Source organism: Apium graveolens, chromosome 1 (genome assembly GCF_009905375.1).
Source record: "Apium graveolens cultivar Ventura chromosome 1, ASM990537v1, whole genome shotgun sequence".
NCBI classification, from domain to species: domain Eukaryota; kingdom Viridiplantae; phylum Streptophyta; class Magnoliopsida; order Apiales; family Apiaceae; genus Apium; species Apium graveolens.
In genome coordinates, this window is record NC_133647.1 from 195,115,181 (window position 1) to 195,132,759 (window position 17,579).

Genomic DNA, 17,579 nt, shown 5'->3' on the forward strand with positions numbered 1-17,579 from the left:
GGAACGACGTAGTCAAGTACATTTCATATCCATTACTATTATATTAAACACGAAACATTGAAAGTTTTGGTACTATTTTTTGGTATACGCTAAATTTACTGAATTATCTTTACTTTATTTAAAAAATTTATTAGTCTTAGTAATCGAATTATAATAGAAAACGAAATAAAAATCGTTTTCAAATATAACACGTTACCTTTTTTATTTCTCTGAATTAAAACAACTTCTATAAATATCACGGACAAGTTTATTTAATAAAATAAAATAATAATATTATAACCACTAATAAATAATAAATTACCCTTTTCAACTATTTAATTATTAATTTTATTTAGTTATTATTTTACTTAAAGACTTTGTTAAGCTCTTAACTTTAGCAATTCATAAATTTTTAACTACTTTATAAGAACAAGTTAGCATCTTCATCCTTATTACTCGACAACAACAATTTCATCTCATCATTTAAGACAATGAAAAACCCTTTGTTCTTAAAACAATGTAAAAGTCAAAGTACTGGTCCACAACAAAACATATTTATTTTATATAATTTTTATTATTTGTGTAATGACAAATATACTTAAAGTAAGTATTATCTTACAATTTAATTATATAAACAAAATAAAAAAAATATATTTGATTTTTGAAGTCGAAATATTTATCTACCTATATTATTATATTAAATACGAAATTTTACGGTCCTTCCTTCAATTACATAATTGCCCTTTCTTAAAAAAATAATATTTTAATAAATTGCCCTTTACTTAATTAATATCTAACCAATTACCTTTATAAATAAATACGTTGCCTTTTTTATTTTCACAAATTAAAACAACTCTTTCTCTACCAATATTTTAGACAATTCTTTTTAATCTATATATTTTTAAAGTAAAACATGTTATCTTTTTTATTTTCTCCAAATAAAATAAATCTTTCTCTAAAAATATTATGGACAATCCTTTTTTAATATATGTTGATTATTTGTCTATCAATCTATATATCTTTTATACTATCTACTATTATAACAAAGACGAAATAATGAAACTTTGGTTCGTAGTCGGTCTCGTCTCCTAATTAAAGTAATTTTTTAATATAAAATTTTCTCATAAGTAGATTAATATTCACAATATAATTATATAAATACAAATAGAATTGTAATATGTCTAATGATTTTGATTTAAAACAAATAATATATAATATATGAAATAAAATTATACTATTAATTCAATCCTAAATAAAAAATAAAAATAAATTACGTACAATTAGTTGGATTTGTAGCCTCGAATTAAAATAAAATCATAAAGACTAATAAAAATTTGAAAGCAAATTCATTTATGTCATTAGGCTAAAATAAAAAACAAACAAGCTAAAACAAAATAAAGTGAAAGTAAAATTCGTTTGGAAGATATAATGTAATCGGCCTAAAATAAAATTATACATATTATTAATTCGGTCTAAAACATAATAATATTCATTCCGTGCTAAAATGAAATTAAACAAAAAACTAAATATAAATAGGTGGATTAGGTTGACATAGCGGGTCTGAGAATAAAACCAAGATTTACCACCTCAGGGTAAAACAATACAATAAATACTACTGATTTAGCTAAAAAATATTTTATTAAACGGAGCTATAACATAATGCGTTGGTCGATATATGTCATCAGAATAAAACAAAATATTTTATCTATTCGGCTTAAAACAAAATAATATTTAAACAGAGTTAAAATAAAATTAAAAACAAACTATATGTAATTAGATGATTGATATAACGGGTTTAAAGCTAAAACAAAATAATGTATTTAACAACCCAACTAGTTAAGGTTTCTCAAGATAATACTTATTTAAATTCGAACTCCATTAAAATCCGATAAAACTTTACAACTCTTGAAATAAAATACAACTAAATTATAACCAAACCAACAAACTCTAAATAAAATCTAAGAAAATACAAAACTCCTCAAATTCTTGGAACTCGCACTCTTCCCCTTAAACAACCCACCTAAAAGAGAGAATATCTGCCGGAGGAAAACAAGAAAAACAAAGGACCGGCAGTGAGCGAAAGGCTCATATACGGATATAAAATAAAGCATAACTGAACAAAGATTAAAAGATTACGAGGCTAAGAACACAACTGAATATCTGAATGAAGCACAATAATAATAGTGAATGAGACAATATATAAAAAAGAACACTCAACTCACAAAACAAAACTAAATGTTTACCACCCAAAACTTATCATACTCTTACACATATCCTTATCAATTATACATAATAATCACAAATAATATTATCGAAAGAATAATGATAAATTGAAATCATACTTTTACACATTCTCTTACACATATTCTCACAATTACAAAATAATACATAAAATAGCTTACATACGAACATAGGAGATAATTTTACACTTACAGAATGTCCTACATTTTCGGTAATCCAGAAATATGTAGTCATCAAAATTTACAGGGGCTTGCACAACACAAAACAAATGTTACTCAATACAGGGGCTTGCACGATAATAAGCACGTGCTACCCAAAAGCTAGGATGCTCCGACTCGGCTGTTTACCATGCCGTACCGGTGTCGACACGACACGACCCGGGTACGGACACGGAATCCGGATCGGACTCGTTACCTGGAAACCCGACTCGTCTGCTCCGGCGACTCACCTCTCCGGCGACTCACCTGATATTCCGACGTTCCATTCACATTCAGATTTCATTTACCAAAGAGGGAAGTTGACGAAAATGATAGAAAGGAAGAGTTTCTGTTATGTGTCAAAAGTTAAGAGAGCTACAACCCTAAAAAATTGAGCACCAAGATTGCACAGTTATCAAGATAGTACCTTTTAGAATTAGAACATTGTATTATTTTATTATATCTCAAAGCTGTACAATTAATTGTGGAGCTGTTGTATTTTAATTTTCAATTTATTATTAGCCGTAACTGTGAGACCAGGGAATTTTAAAATTATGTCTTAATTTGGTAAGTTAGAAAATTGGATTATAAAAAAAAATTACTTGGATATTTGTCAAATAAATAAAAGTGAATCCAAAATTAAAAAGAATTTAATAATTTGTTATATATTTTTTTGACAGGAAATTAAGTGTGTAATTCAAATTATTTGATGTAAATTAACAGATCACCTTTTTAAGTCTATAGATCTTCTTCATATTTACATATTTTTGGTTAGTATCAACGACTTAAATTAAAAAAAAAACATCCTGCAAATTAATATGCAAAAGATATGATTGAATATTTTTTTACTAATCAAAAACTGAAAAAATCTGACACAAATTTCGATCAATCAATATATTTTTAAGTTGATGTGTATTTTCATATTATTTTGACTGATGTAAGATATCCAAAAATAAAAAAAATTGTGTAAATGTAAATCATTTTCTTTACATTTCACACTATATTTTAAAAACAAAGATCTCTTTTTTGAAATTCACACTATCTTTGATTTTTTTTAGGTCATACTCCCGTCCCTCCCAATTGTTATCGTTTTGCGAAAGTGTCCGGCACCCATTTTTAGATGAATAAAAAGTATAGTTCTATAATATTTTTAATTTTTTTTTTTTTTGATGAAAGATGTCTTTTTTCAATTTCACACTATCTTTGACTTTTTTTATTTAGGTCATATATTTTGAGAAGAAAGATGTACCGTCCCTTCTTTTCAATTATTCTATGGGGTAGAAGATTTTTCAAAAAATACCTTTAATATTTTTTACATTCGTCAAAAATTAATAAAATAAGTTATTTAAAAATTAGCACCTTTATTATTTTTGACATTCGTCAAAAATAAAGAAAAAAATGATAGAAGTTTAAGAATATTTTTGAAAAACTATCTAATGGATGGAAGATTAAAATAATGTCAGAAAATAAATAAATAGATGTCGTAATTTTAAATTAATATAAGTAAAATAATATGATTTAAAATAGTTAATGATCAAATAATATAAAATGTGATCAACAATATATTTTTAGGGTCAAACCAAATAAAATAATAAAAACTATATAATATGATCAAATGTATTCAAATTAAAATTAATAAAATAAATAATCAAATTAAAATCTCATATATATATATATATATCATAATTTAAAAATTTTATAATTAAAATAATATAAAATAATATGATCAAATGTAGTTATACACATTTGGGTCAAAAGCAAGAAAATAAAGTAATCAAAGTATAATCTCACATCCCTACCATCATTTGAACTTTTTACTATTAATGTAACTAAAAGAAGTTGGTGATCAAATATAGTTACACACACTTGAGTCAAAACCAAGAAAATAAAGTAATTTAAGTACAATCTCATATCCCTATCATAATTTAAAATTTTTACAATTAAAATAATATAATTTGAATAAGTTGGTCATTAAACAATATAAAATATGATCAAATGCACTTATACACCTTCGGGGTCAAAAGTAATTAAAGTACAATTTCATATATCTATCATAATTTGAAATTTCTACAATAAAATAAAATAATTGAAAAATGTTGGTGATCAAACATGATCAAATGTTACACACATTTGGGTCAAAACCAAGAAAATAAAGTAATCAAAGTATAATATCATATATCTACCATAATTTGAACTTTTTAAATTAATGTAACTAAAAAAATTTGGTGATCAAATAATGTAAATTATGATCAAATACACACATTTGGGTCAAAACCAAGAAAATAAAGTAATCAAAATATAATCTCGTATACCTATCATAATTTGAAATTTTTACAATTAAATTAATGTAAATAGAAAAAATTGGTGATCAAATAATATAAAACATGATCAAATGTAATTACACACCTTTGGATCAAAATCAAGTGATTACTGAATATCAAGAAAAAAAATAATTAAAGTAAAAATCTCTACAAATAAATAAATAAATGTAACAAATTGAAATTGTTATTCCTAGTGGACTAACAATGAGATTTACAGAAGGGGGGTTGAATGTAAATCTCAAAACTTTTTCAAGTTTTGAGCAGTTGAATGTAAATCTCAAAACTTTTTCAAGTTTTGAGCAGTTTTAAAGGCTTTGTGTTCAAGATAGACAAGTGTGTGAATTGCTTTAAGCTAATACAGACAGATATATATTCAAGCACTAATGTAAAGAACACAACAGACCTTAAAAACTTTTCTGGTGGATTGTTGTTCCACCAGAGATGGTATTTCAGAAAATCTGTGATTCAAGATGTTGATCACAGCTGCGTCCTAGTACAAACTAGATAATTTTTCTCTCAAGATTTTTCTAAACAGCACTGGAAAAATTCTTATCTAATTACTAGCTGCTACTTGGTTTATATATCACCAAGTGTACAAGTGAAGACAAAGATAAAAATACAATAATAAAATAAGTTCTCCACTTGTTTCTTCTCCATATCACTCAAGTACTTTGTTGACTATTGCCTATTTGTACTAGAGTAGAACGACTGCTTTTTCTGATGTTCCTGAAATTAGGCTTCCACAATTCAGTTATCTCTGTCAACCCACGTGCCTCTGTCTGCTGTTACAACTACCACTTATCAACTGCTATTTAACAGAACATCCGTTGAAGCCTTCATCCGTTGATGGCTTTATCCGTTGATGTGTTAGCAGTTGAAGCTCTATCCGTTGAAGCTTTAGAGACATCCGTTGAAGCTTTGTTTCTCATCCGTTGAAGGTCTTTAAGATATCCGTTGATACCACTTCATTTATACAAAATTACAAGGAATGAAATATTTACAATTGGCTTTCCTATTTGCATATCTTCTAGTAGTCAACATGACTTATATTTTCTCTCAAATTCTAAGAATTATATCTTAAATACAGAGACTGAAATGTGCTACAACACTAGACTTATTTCTAAGTAAAGCTGCACCATCAACGGATAGCCAAAGTGGTCTTATCCGTTGAGGCTACAAATACTAAACTTCTACTTAAGTGTTTTGTTAAACATATCATCAAACTAATGCACATATATTCCTAACGATCTCCCCCTATTTATGTCTATAAGAATTGTAGACATAAATTCAGGGTTAACTTGATGATAACAAAATACTTAACAAATATATGAATTGAAACTAAGTAGAAATTTAAAAGTGCTGCAAAAGTGTATGTACTAGGAGGTAATTGAAGATTTACAGAATTTCCAAGGGTGCTCCTCTAGTCTGAGCAAATCATCTTTTTCTTCTTTGTTCCCTTGTTTTCTTTCCTAACCCTTTGTCATTTTCCTCAATTTGGAGTTGGAGTTGTCTGTAGAATTCAGCTTCATCTTCATCACTGATATCCAACTTAGATTGCATTTCCTTGAGAGTTTCATTGCTGGCAATCTTGAGTTGGTCTTCAAGTCTGAAAAATGAGGTGATTTGTGGATTGTAATTCCCCTTTCTTGAATGAGTAAAGTTCTGGGCAAAGCATTGGGCTCCCTCCAAGTTTTCCTTATGTTGGCAATCTTGTTGAGAATTTCAGTCTTGGCAGTCCTGGTAAAGCCAGAATCCTTTTGTGTGGCTGAAAAGACTCTGATCAAGGTAGAGTAGCCTTCATTCAGAATCCTGTAGAGAGACCATGTTCTTTCCCCAGCTCCTTTGTATCTGAACACCAATCTCTCTGATAGCTGTCTGTAGGCAGCTATTCCCCTTACATCCTCCAGCTCATCCAGATAGAGTTCAATGTCTGAAATTTCTTTTATGTCACAGATGTGAACATAATCATCTTTAGAAATGGGTGGCTTAGGCTTAGGTTTTTGTTTTTGAGTGAATTTCTTAGAGGTTAGGGGAGGTGTAGATTTGGATTTTCTTTTATGTTTCTTTGGTAGTGGAAGAGTGGTTAAAAAGGTAGGCAATTTGATGGTGTCCCAATCAATAGGTTCCTCTTTTGGGATAATTAGTTCACCATGGATGTTTATAGTGGGATCAGCAACACAAGGTTCAGGTATGGAAGGTAGTGGTTTAGATATTGATTTAGTTTCTTCAGTGTTATCTTCACTCCTTCTATGTGCCTTGGCCTTTCTTCTGTTTCCCTTATGCCATTCCTCTCTTTCCTCCATACTCTCACCAAATATACTCCCAAAAACCTCATCTAGGTTTGCAATCTTGTCTTCACCCCTGACTTCAATTCCTTTCTCTCCTTCAACTTGACTTGACTTTAGCTGTTGTTCAAGCTTTGCTAGTGCTCTTTTGTCAGCCTTGATTTTTTCAGCTTATTTCTTCAACCTTTTGGTTTCTTCCCTCTTGGCCTTTGAGAATTTGGGATGTCCTTGCATCACACAGATACTTTTTCCCTCTCTAAAGATAATGGCCATTTTCATTCTTTCAACTATGTTCTTGGTCTCCTTTTACTTTATGATGTTAGCACCCAAAACTTTGTCTTCATCAGGCTTTGGAAGAGGAAAGTCCACTTCTTTCATCTGAGCAAAGTCTAGGGGGTTCTTTGTGGAGTCCTTGCTGGATCTAGTGTTGGGCTTGAGAACTATAGGTTTTAGATTCTTGAAAGAAGTCTCTCCAACCTTATTCCTCCTTTCTGGCTTGTGCTCCATAATGATTGGTTCAACCTTTGTGCTATGTTTCACAAATATTGATTTATCTTGTGTTGAGCCAAACATTTGTTGCACCCTTTCATCAATTCTCCTCCTTTGCTCTTTCACTTGAATTTCAGCTGCTGCTAGCTGGATTAGGTCAATTCCATCAGGCTTTCCTTTGATTTGCATAATTGGAGAAGTAGTGATGGCAGGAACTAGCACTTTAGATATCTGGATTTTTGTAGATGGCTCTCCTTCCCCTTCCCTTTTTCTCTCCCCCTTTTTGTTATCATCAAGGAGATGGGTCAAGCCTTGTGCCTTTGCCAGCTGCATAAGTAGACTTGTTTGAGATTGTTGGTTGTGAAGAATGCTGGCCACAGAATTTTCAATAACTTGGACTCTGTCTTCTAACTTAGCCAGCCTCTTTTCAGTATTTGAATCCTTTTTCAATCTCAACAATAAGTCCTTCATTGTACCATAGGGCATGACTGAATCCAATTTTTCAGAATTGTAGGATTTCAAGTCAGCAATATCCTTCTTGAGTTCATCCACACTCAGATTCTGTCTTACTTGCTGCAACTTCATGAGATGCAGTGAGTCCAGGTGAGCTGTAAGGATTGCCTTGGTACCAGCATGTGAAGTTTTCTGAATGGCCTGTTGGATAGTACTGATTTGTTTGACTAAGGAGACATTGAATTGCCCTGATGTAGACTCCTTTGTCAAGGCCCATTCAGGTAAATTTGGAATAGAACTAGGGCTTTCATCTCCCCCTAAGTTCATGCTTCCATCAAAAGAAACAGAGTCATCATCATCAGAATTTACTCCAAATTCCTCAAATGACTCACCAGCTGTAGAAGGCATCTTGTTAATAGCAGCTTTATCCCTTTGAAGAGATTCTGTTGTATGTACTAGATGTAGTGTCTTTTCTGCCTCCTCATTGCCTTGAGCAGCCAACAACTGATAGGCTGACACAGGATGAGTAAAAGTGTCAGCATCCAAGGAAATGTTATCAATTACAGCTTTGTAATGTTGCTGAAATTGTCTTTCCTTTTCAGCATCATCCACAATCATTGACTCACTAGCAATGGCTGGATCCACCCTTATATCTGTTGTACCTGCCTTTCTCTCTTTTTCTCTATATTCTTGCATCAGGGGCTCCCCCTGGCTCACACTCCTCACTTCCTCACCTTCACCTACTAAGGTGGTACTCCTCTCACTTACTTTTGCCATGCTGGAAGAAATAACATGCATATTTGAGCTCTCAATCTCTCCTTTTGCCTGGGTGCAACCCAGCCTCTCACTCAAATTGACACTCCCTTCCCTTAGTCCTAAAAGTGATTGTACAGTAATCATGTCTTCTACACTTGGAATTGTTTCAGTTGTGTGTGTAGAGACTATCAACGGATATGGAATAGCCGTTGAAGGTGACACTGATGGTATCAACGGATAACTGCTGTTAAGCTTATCCGTTGAAGAACAACCACTTGTCAACGGATGAGTGATATTCGTTGAAGAAGGAAAAGAAGTAGAAATTGAAAGTGATATAACTGTTGAATCTGTGTGGATTGATTTGAGTTTTGGTGACACAGATCCTTCAATTACATCTGAAAGAATTTGCGGGTGATCCAACAAATCATCTAAAAGATGATGATCACCTGTATTTGAGTGGGGCTCCTCCCTGAGTTGTAAAGAGGGAGAATCAGGAATTGATGGGAATAACATATCCACATCCAGAGATGGTGATGAAGTGTGTGGTGATTGATGTGTGTTAATTGTGAGAGAATGGGGCTGTGACTCCACATTTGTTGGAGCCACATCAAACTGAGTTTGAGAAGGCATAGATACAGATGGATGTATTTGTGCAGTGTGTGCACCCTGTGTAGAAGTTTGGGTTCTAGCCCTCTTTCTTCTAATAAAAGCTTTTGTTGGTGAGTGTTTGGCTTCTGTGTCCCTCCCTCATTTGTTCTGTGTTCCTGGTTGGGAACTATTTTCAATAGTTACATCCTTTTGGGAGAATGCAGCTAGGGATGTGCTATTAACCTTTTCAACCACCACAGCTTTTTGAGAAACTGTGGCTTGGCTAGCTTGGGAAACACTTATCTCTCCTTCCTTATCCTGGGGGTTTCTTTGATGTTCACCCCTCCCCTCACCACTCACACCCTGTTCACTCCCCTCAAGGTTAAGGGTAGGTGTTACAACTATTGTCTTTTGAGAAACAACAGAGGTGGTTTTCTTTGTCTTTGATTTTGAAAGTTTAGTTTTGGTGACCTTGGTAGGAATCTGTTGGGGCATTGTCACAGATTCCATGGGCACACTAGAAGATAAAGAAATAGAGGGGTTGGAAGAAGTAGGAGTTGTAGAGACAATTACCTCACTTACCTGAGGTGCATCCATGATTGGTAAATATACCAATGGTACACTGCTGTTGAGATCCATTCTCAATAAATCTGCAAGAACTCTTTTCTCTTGTGCCCAGCACTTGAGTTTGTTATTCTCATTGGTTATGACCAAACCTTCAGCAACATGGTTAGCCAATAACATAAAGAATCTAGCATAATAGATGTTATTAGGTCTATTAGCTTTGTTACCTAATCTAGTACCCAATTCTAGCATAACATAATTGTTAAAGTTAAAATACCTATCAGAAACAAGCATATAGAGCATATTAACAAGAGATGAAGTTATGGCATCAAAATTACTAATTTTCCCAGAGAAAACCTTAATAAAGGCATCCCCAAGAAAACTCCATTCTTTTCTAAGGCCTTTTCTTTTAATACTCCCTAAACTAGCAGAGTTAAGAGAATAACCTATGGAATCTAACATGCTGGATACATCACTATCAGTGTGTGGTGTCATGGCATTGTTCTCAGGAAATTTAAAACATGCTAGTAAATCATCACAGTTAACACAGTGATTTTTACCTTTGAGAGTGAAAGAGATGGTCATATCTATGGAGTTGAACTCAGCAGTTGTCCAAATCTCCTCAACTACTTCACAGTAAATCGTTGGGGCTTCCAGCATTGCATAGCTAAGTTTACAGTTTTTGATGAAGTCCATCATTTTGTGATAATCTGAGTGGGCTTCATTCTTTGCTACCAAAGCTATGAAATTGTTCTTCTCATAGATGAACCCAGATTGAGACATAATTTTTACTACTGGTGCCATTGTTGTAAGTAGAAATTGCAGAGAATAACTTGAAGGTTTTGCAGAGAGTAAATGGTAAAAGCTTTGAAGTTTCAAGAAAGCGTAAAGTAAAAATGAAAAATCAGAAGGGCTTTTATACTTTCTCAAATTAAAAAGCATAAATAAAAGATTAAACAATAAATATATGTAAGTGAGTTTCAGCCGTTTAAGAATAAACTGTAAGTATTCTAAAAATTACCTTTAAAACAAATACATACAACTGTATGTATGAGTATCAACGGTTAAGAAAATAGAATCAACGGCTGTAAGACACCTGAATCGACTGATGTGACATTTTAACGGATAAAGTAAATTGTCATCCGTTGAAAAGTACTACAGTTTTATCCGTTGACGGATAAAAATTCCAGAAATGTATATGTCTTTCAACGGATAATGAACATCCGTTGATGGAACAATTTTGACTTTCAACGGATAGGAAATATCCGTTGATGGAATAATCTGTGTTAAGAAGTCAAATTTGTTCTATCAACTAATATATTTCAGGCTTCAATTCAAATTGCAATTAGGACATAAATTTTATGAGTAATTAAGCATACCTAGCTCACTTACCAATCTTGTGAATGTTGATTCATCAAGTGGCTTGGTAAATATGTCTGTAATTTGTTGTTCACTTGGAACAAAATGTAGTTCCACTGTACCATTCATGACATGCTCTCTGATGAAGTGGTACTTGATATCAATGTGCTTGGTCCTTGAGTGCTGCACAGGATTCTCTGTTATGGCTATAGCACTTGTGTTGTCACAAAAGAGAGGAATTCTATCAACATGAAGTCCATAATCAAGGAGTTGATTCCTCATCCATAACAGTTGAGAGCAGCAACTTCCAGCAGCAATGTACTCAGCCTCAGCTGTAGAAGTAGAGACTGAATTTTGCTTTTTGCTAAACCATGATACAAGCTTGTTTCCCAGGAATTGGCAGGAGCCTGTTGTACTTTTCCTGTCTATTTTGCAACCTGCATAGTCTGCATCTGAATAACCAATTAGATCAAAGCCAGATTTTCTAGGATACCAAATACCTAAATTTGGTGTACTCTTGAGATATCTGAAAATCCTTTTGATAGCAATTAAGTGAGACTCCCTTGGATCAACTTGAAATCTAGCACACAGACATGTAGCAAACATTATATCTGGTCTACTGGCAGTTAAATATAAAAGTGAACCAACCATGCCTCTATAACTTGTAATGTCCACAGACCTTTCAGTCTTATTCAATTCAAGTTTGGTGGCAGTGGCCATGGGAGTTTTTGCAGATGAACATTCCATTAAGTCAAACCTTTTTAGAAGATCATGAATATATTTAGTATGACTAATGAAAATTCCATCACTAACTTGTTTAACTTGTAAACCAAGAAAATAGGTTAGTTCTCCCATCAGGCTCATTTCATACTTACTTTGCATTAGCTTAGCAAATTTTTTGCAAAGTTTATTATCTTTAGAACCAAATATTATGTCATCTACATAAATTTGAACAAGTATACTAGAGCCATTAACATTCCTAAAGAAGAGAGTTTTATCAACAGTTCCTCTAGTGAAGTGATTCTCCAAAAGGAATTTTGATAGGGTTTCATACCAGGCTCTAGGTGCTTGCTTCAGTCCATAGAGTGCTTTCAACAGATAATACACATAGTCTGGAAAATTTGGATCTTCAAACCCTGGAGGTTGACTTACATAGACTTATTCCTCCAATTTCCCATTTAGAAATGCACTCTTGACATCCATTTGATAGACTTTGAAATTGGCATGGGCTGCATAGGCTAGAAAAATTCTGATGGCTTCAAGTCTTGCAACAGGAGCATATGTTTCATCAAAATCTATTCCCTCTTGTTGAGAATAGCCTTTAGCAACCAATCTGGTTTTATTCCTTATGACAATGCCATTTTCATCCATCTTGTTTCTGAATACCCATTTTGTGTCAATAGGACTCTTATTCTTTGGTTTGGGTACCAGCTTCCAAACTTTGTTTCTCTCAAATTGGTTCAGCTCTTCCTGCATAGCTAATATCCAATCTGGATCCAATAAAGCTTCTTCCACTTTCTTAGGTTCCTCCTGAGATAGAAAACTACTATACAGATATTCATCTTGAGTAGCTTTTCTTGTTTGCACTTTAGATGATGCATCACCAATGATCAGTTCAAAGGGATGATTCTTGGTCCATTTCCTTTGAGGTGGAAGATGTGCTCTAGATGAGGTGGCCTCAGTATTGTCATGATGTGAGACAGAGTGTTGATTAGTTGAAACTCCCCCTGAGTTATTGGTTCTTTGCAGGGAATTTGGAGTTCTATCAACTGATGATGTAAATCGATTATCCGTTGATGAACTATGATCAACGGATGCTTCATTTTGTACTTCAACGGATGATGCACTATGTCTTTCAACGGATACTGCATTGCCTCTATCAACGGATGCAGAATTTTGTGCATTATCCAAGGGCATATTTTGAATCCCTTTTGAAGTGTCATCTCCATCAATCTCCTCTTCACTATCATCACAATATATCTCAATGTTGTCAAATTTGAGTCTCTCATTGTGTCCCTCATCTGTTAGTCCATCAATCTTTTTATCATCAAACACAACATGCACAGATTCCATAACAATGTTGGTTCTTAGATTGTAGACCCTATAAGATTTTCCAGCTGAGTAACCAACAAATATCCCTTCATCAGCCTTTGCATCAAACTTCCCTTTATGGTCAGATTGATTCCTCAGTATAAAACATTTACATCCAAAGACATGAAGAAAGTTTAGAGTTGGTTTTCTTCTCTTGAACAACTGATAAGGAGTCATGCCTTTAACTTGATTGATCAAAGAAATATTCTGAGTGTAGCAGGCACAATTAACAGCTTCAGCCCAGAAATATGTTGGTAACTTTGATTCTTCAAACATTGTTCTGGCAGCCTCAATCAAAGATCTGTTCTTTCTTTCAACTACCCCATTTTGCTGAGGTGTTCTTGGAGCTGAGAACTCATGCATGATTCCATTTTCTTCACAGAACAGCCTTATTGACAAATTCTTGAACTCAGTTCCATTGTCACTCCTGATATTCCTAACCTTCAAGTCAGGATGATTATTGACTTGCCTGATGTGATTGATAATGATTTCACTTGCTTCATCCTTTGATCCAAGAAAATAGACCCATGAAAACTTTGAGAAATCATCTACAATCACTAAGCAATATCTTTTTCTTGCAATTGACAATACATTGACTGGTCCAAACAAATCCATATGCAGCAGCTGTAATGGTTCATCAATTGTTGTTTCAAGCTTCTTTTTGAATGATGCTTTCCTTTGTTTGCCTTTCTGACAAGCATCACACAAACCATCCCTTGAGAATTCAACTAGAGGAATTCCTCTAACTAAGTCCTTTTTGACTAGATCATTCATTGTCTTGAAATTCAAATGGGATAGCTTCTTGTGCCATAGCCAACTCTCAACTGAACTTGCTTTGCTGAAGAGACAAGTAATAGATTCTGCATCTGTAGAGTTGAAGTCAGCTAAGTACACATTTCATTTTCTAACTCCAGTTAGAACCACTTTGTTATCTTTCTTGCTGGTGACAACACAGGCTTCTGAATTGAAGGAAATTGTATTCCCTTTATCACATAGTTGACTGATGCTCAGTAAGTTATACTTGAGACCATCAACTAATGCAACTTCATCAATGATGACATTCCCTGTTGAAATCAAGCCATATCCCATAGTAAACCCTTTGCTGTCATCTCCAAAGGTTATGCTAGGGCCAGCTCTCTCCTTAAACTCAGTGAGCAGGGAGAAATCTCCTGTCATGTGTCTTGAACAACCACTGTCCAAGTACCATAGATTTCTTCTTTTCCCTGCACACCATAAAATCAATCAAGTTAATTTTGGTACCCAAGTTTCCTTGGGTCCATTCTTGTTAGCCTTTCTCCCAGACTTCATTCCTCCTGCATCTTTAGACTTAGGTAACTTTGAGTCAACCTTGATCTTAGATGTAGTTGGTTGAGGTGTAGGGTTAGTCACAGAATCATTTAGCACATTTGGAATTTGATAAGGCATGGATTGTGTAAGCATGTTATTCCATATTGGCATATTGTATGGCATTTGAGGCATACTAAATGCAGCAAGATAAGGATTGTTAAAATATGGCATGTTTGCAAAATGTGCATAAGGATTCTGTTGAGACATAACAGGCATAGCATGCAGAGGTGATGCAGACATATTAGGCATGGAAGAGGGTACAGGTATGGGAGTTTTCTTAATAGATTTGCAATTAGCAGATAGATGATTAACACTACTACAATGCACACAGCTTTTTCTAGGAGCATACTTATCAGGTGTGTAATTGTTATGTTTGTTAACCCCTACCTTCCCATTTCTATTAGATTTCCTTTTAGTTTCCTTTTTATCCTCAACCACTTTGAGCCTATTCTTTAACTGTTCTAAGGTCATGTGTCCTATATTCACCTTATTGAAATCTTTGGATGTGCTTGCTCCTTCTTTGACAAAGTTCTTGGAAGTTGAACCAAACTTTTTGTTGAGTTTCTTTAGATTTTCACTTTTAGAAACATCTGCCTGTTTTAATTGAGGAACCTTCAACGGATGCTCCTTTTCTTCCTTCAACGGATAACTTTCATCATCCGTTGATTCCACATCCGTTGACAGCCCATCAATTAATTCCAGTTTCTTTTTGTTTTTATCCCAGGCATTCTCACAGAATGATTCAATTCCTTGGACCTTGGAAATTTGAGCACTAACATCCCTAGATGTCTTCCAGGCTTTAATCACCTCTTGCTCTCTCTCTAATTGATTGGAAAGTATTTCTACTTTCTTAACAGATTCAGCTAGTTCATTTTCAACAGATATACAATGTAGCTTAGTTTTCTCTAGGTCAATCAACTTATCTTCTAACATAGCATTTCTATTACTTAAAAACAGATTGTTCTCTTTAATTCTACTATTTTCTTTAGCAAGAGATTTAAGAGACACACGCAAATGATACAATTCGGTAGACATGTCATTAAAAGCATCATTGCACTCTTCTTTAGTAAGCTGTGTTAAATCCGTAGTGATTACCTGGTTGCTTGATGAACTAACTTCATTTTCCTCAGAATCAGCCATTAGAGCCAAGTTGACATATTCCACATCTTCATCCTCTTCTTCTCCATCAGCTGCCCAGTCTTTTTCTTGAGTAATGAAAGCCCTCTCCTTTTGTTTGAGCAGATCAAAATATTTCTTTTTGTAATCTACTTGGTCAAATTTCTTCTTTTCAGAAGTTGGCTTTCTGCACTCACTTGCAAAGTGTCCACTTATACCACAATTGAAACACTTGAACTTGGATTTGTCCACCATGTTCTTATGAGGTTTAGTGGCTCTAGTGTTTTTCTTAAATTTCATCTTTGCAAATCTCCTGGACAGAAATGCAAGATGCTCATCAATACCATCAGAGTCATCTTGGCTGGAGTTGTCTTCATTCTCAGTAACTTGCTCCTTACCCTTGCTTGATTCTGATTTGCTTGTGCCATCTTTGGAGTTTGATGTAGATCTCACAGTTTCTTGTCTGCATTCTTTCTCATTTTCAGCTACCAAGGCAACTGAACCTCCTTTCTTTCTTCCCTTCTCCAATACCTCATCATGTTCCAGCTCTAGTTTACAAGTCTTCAAGATTCCATATAATCTTTCAAGAGTGAAGTCCTTATAATCTTGAGAGTTTCTCAAGGAGACAGTCATGGGTTTCCATTCCTTTGGCAAGGATCTTAAAAATTTAAGATTTGAATCCTTCACCTGGTACACTCTACCATACAGCTTCAGTCCATTCAACAGCTTTTGGAATCTATTGAATGTGTCATTTAAAGATTCATTTTCTTCAAAATGAAAATACTCATACTGTTGAATGAGAAGCTGCATTTTGTTTTCTTTTACTTGTTCTGTACCTTCACACAGTAGCTGAACTGTGTCCCAAACCTCTTTGGCAGTTGTGCAATTTATCACATTATCAAACATATCCTTGTCAAGACCATTAAACAAAATGTTCATAGCCTTCTTATCCTTGTGGACTTCTTCTGTGTCTTCCATTGTCCATTCTGCTCTAGGTTTTGGAATGGATTGACCAACAGCAATTGTGGCCGTAGCAACTGTGGCTACTTTGTGGGGAATATGAGGACCATTCTCAATGCAGTTTACATAATTTTCATCTTGGGAGAGTAGATGAAGGTGCATTTTCACCTTCCAATGGTGATAACTGTCTTTGTCAAGAACTGGGATTTTTACTCCAATATCCTTCTTACTCATCTTTGTTAGTTTCCAAGATCTTTAAACTCTTTGTGTGTCAAGAGCTTGCTCTGATACCAATTGTTATTCCTAGTGGACTAACAATGAGATTTACAGAATGGGGGTTGAATGTAAATCTCAAAACTTTTTCAAGTTTTGAGCAGTTTTAAAGGCTTTGTGTTCAAGATAGACAAGTGTGTGAATTGCTTTAAGCTAATACAGACAGATATATATTCAAGCACTAATGTAAAGAACACAACAGACCTTAAAAACTTTTCTGGTGGATTATTGTTCCACCAGAGATGGTATTTCAGAAAATCTGTGATTCAAGATGTTGATCACAGTTGCGTCCTAGTACAAACTAGATAATTTTTCTCTCAAGATTTTTCTAAACAGCACTGGAAAAATTCTTATCTAATTACTAGCTGCTACTTGGTTTATATATCACCAAGTGTACAAGTGAAGACAAAGATAAAAATACAATAATAAAATAAGTTCTCCACTTGTTTTTTCTCCATATCACTCAAGTACTTTGTTGACTATTGCCTCTTTGTACTAGAGTAGAACGGCTGCTTTTTCTGATGTTCCTGAAATTAGGCTTCCACATTTCAGTTATCTCT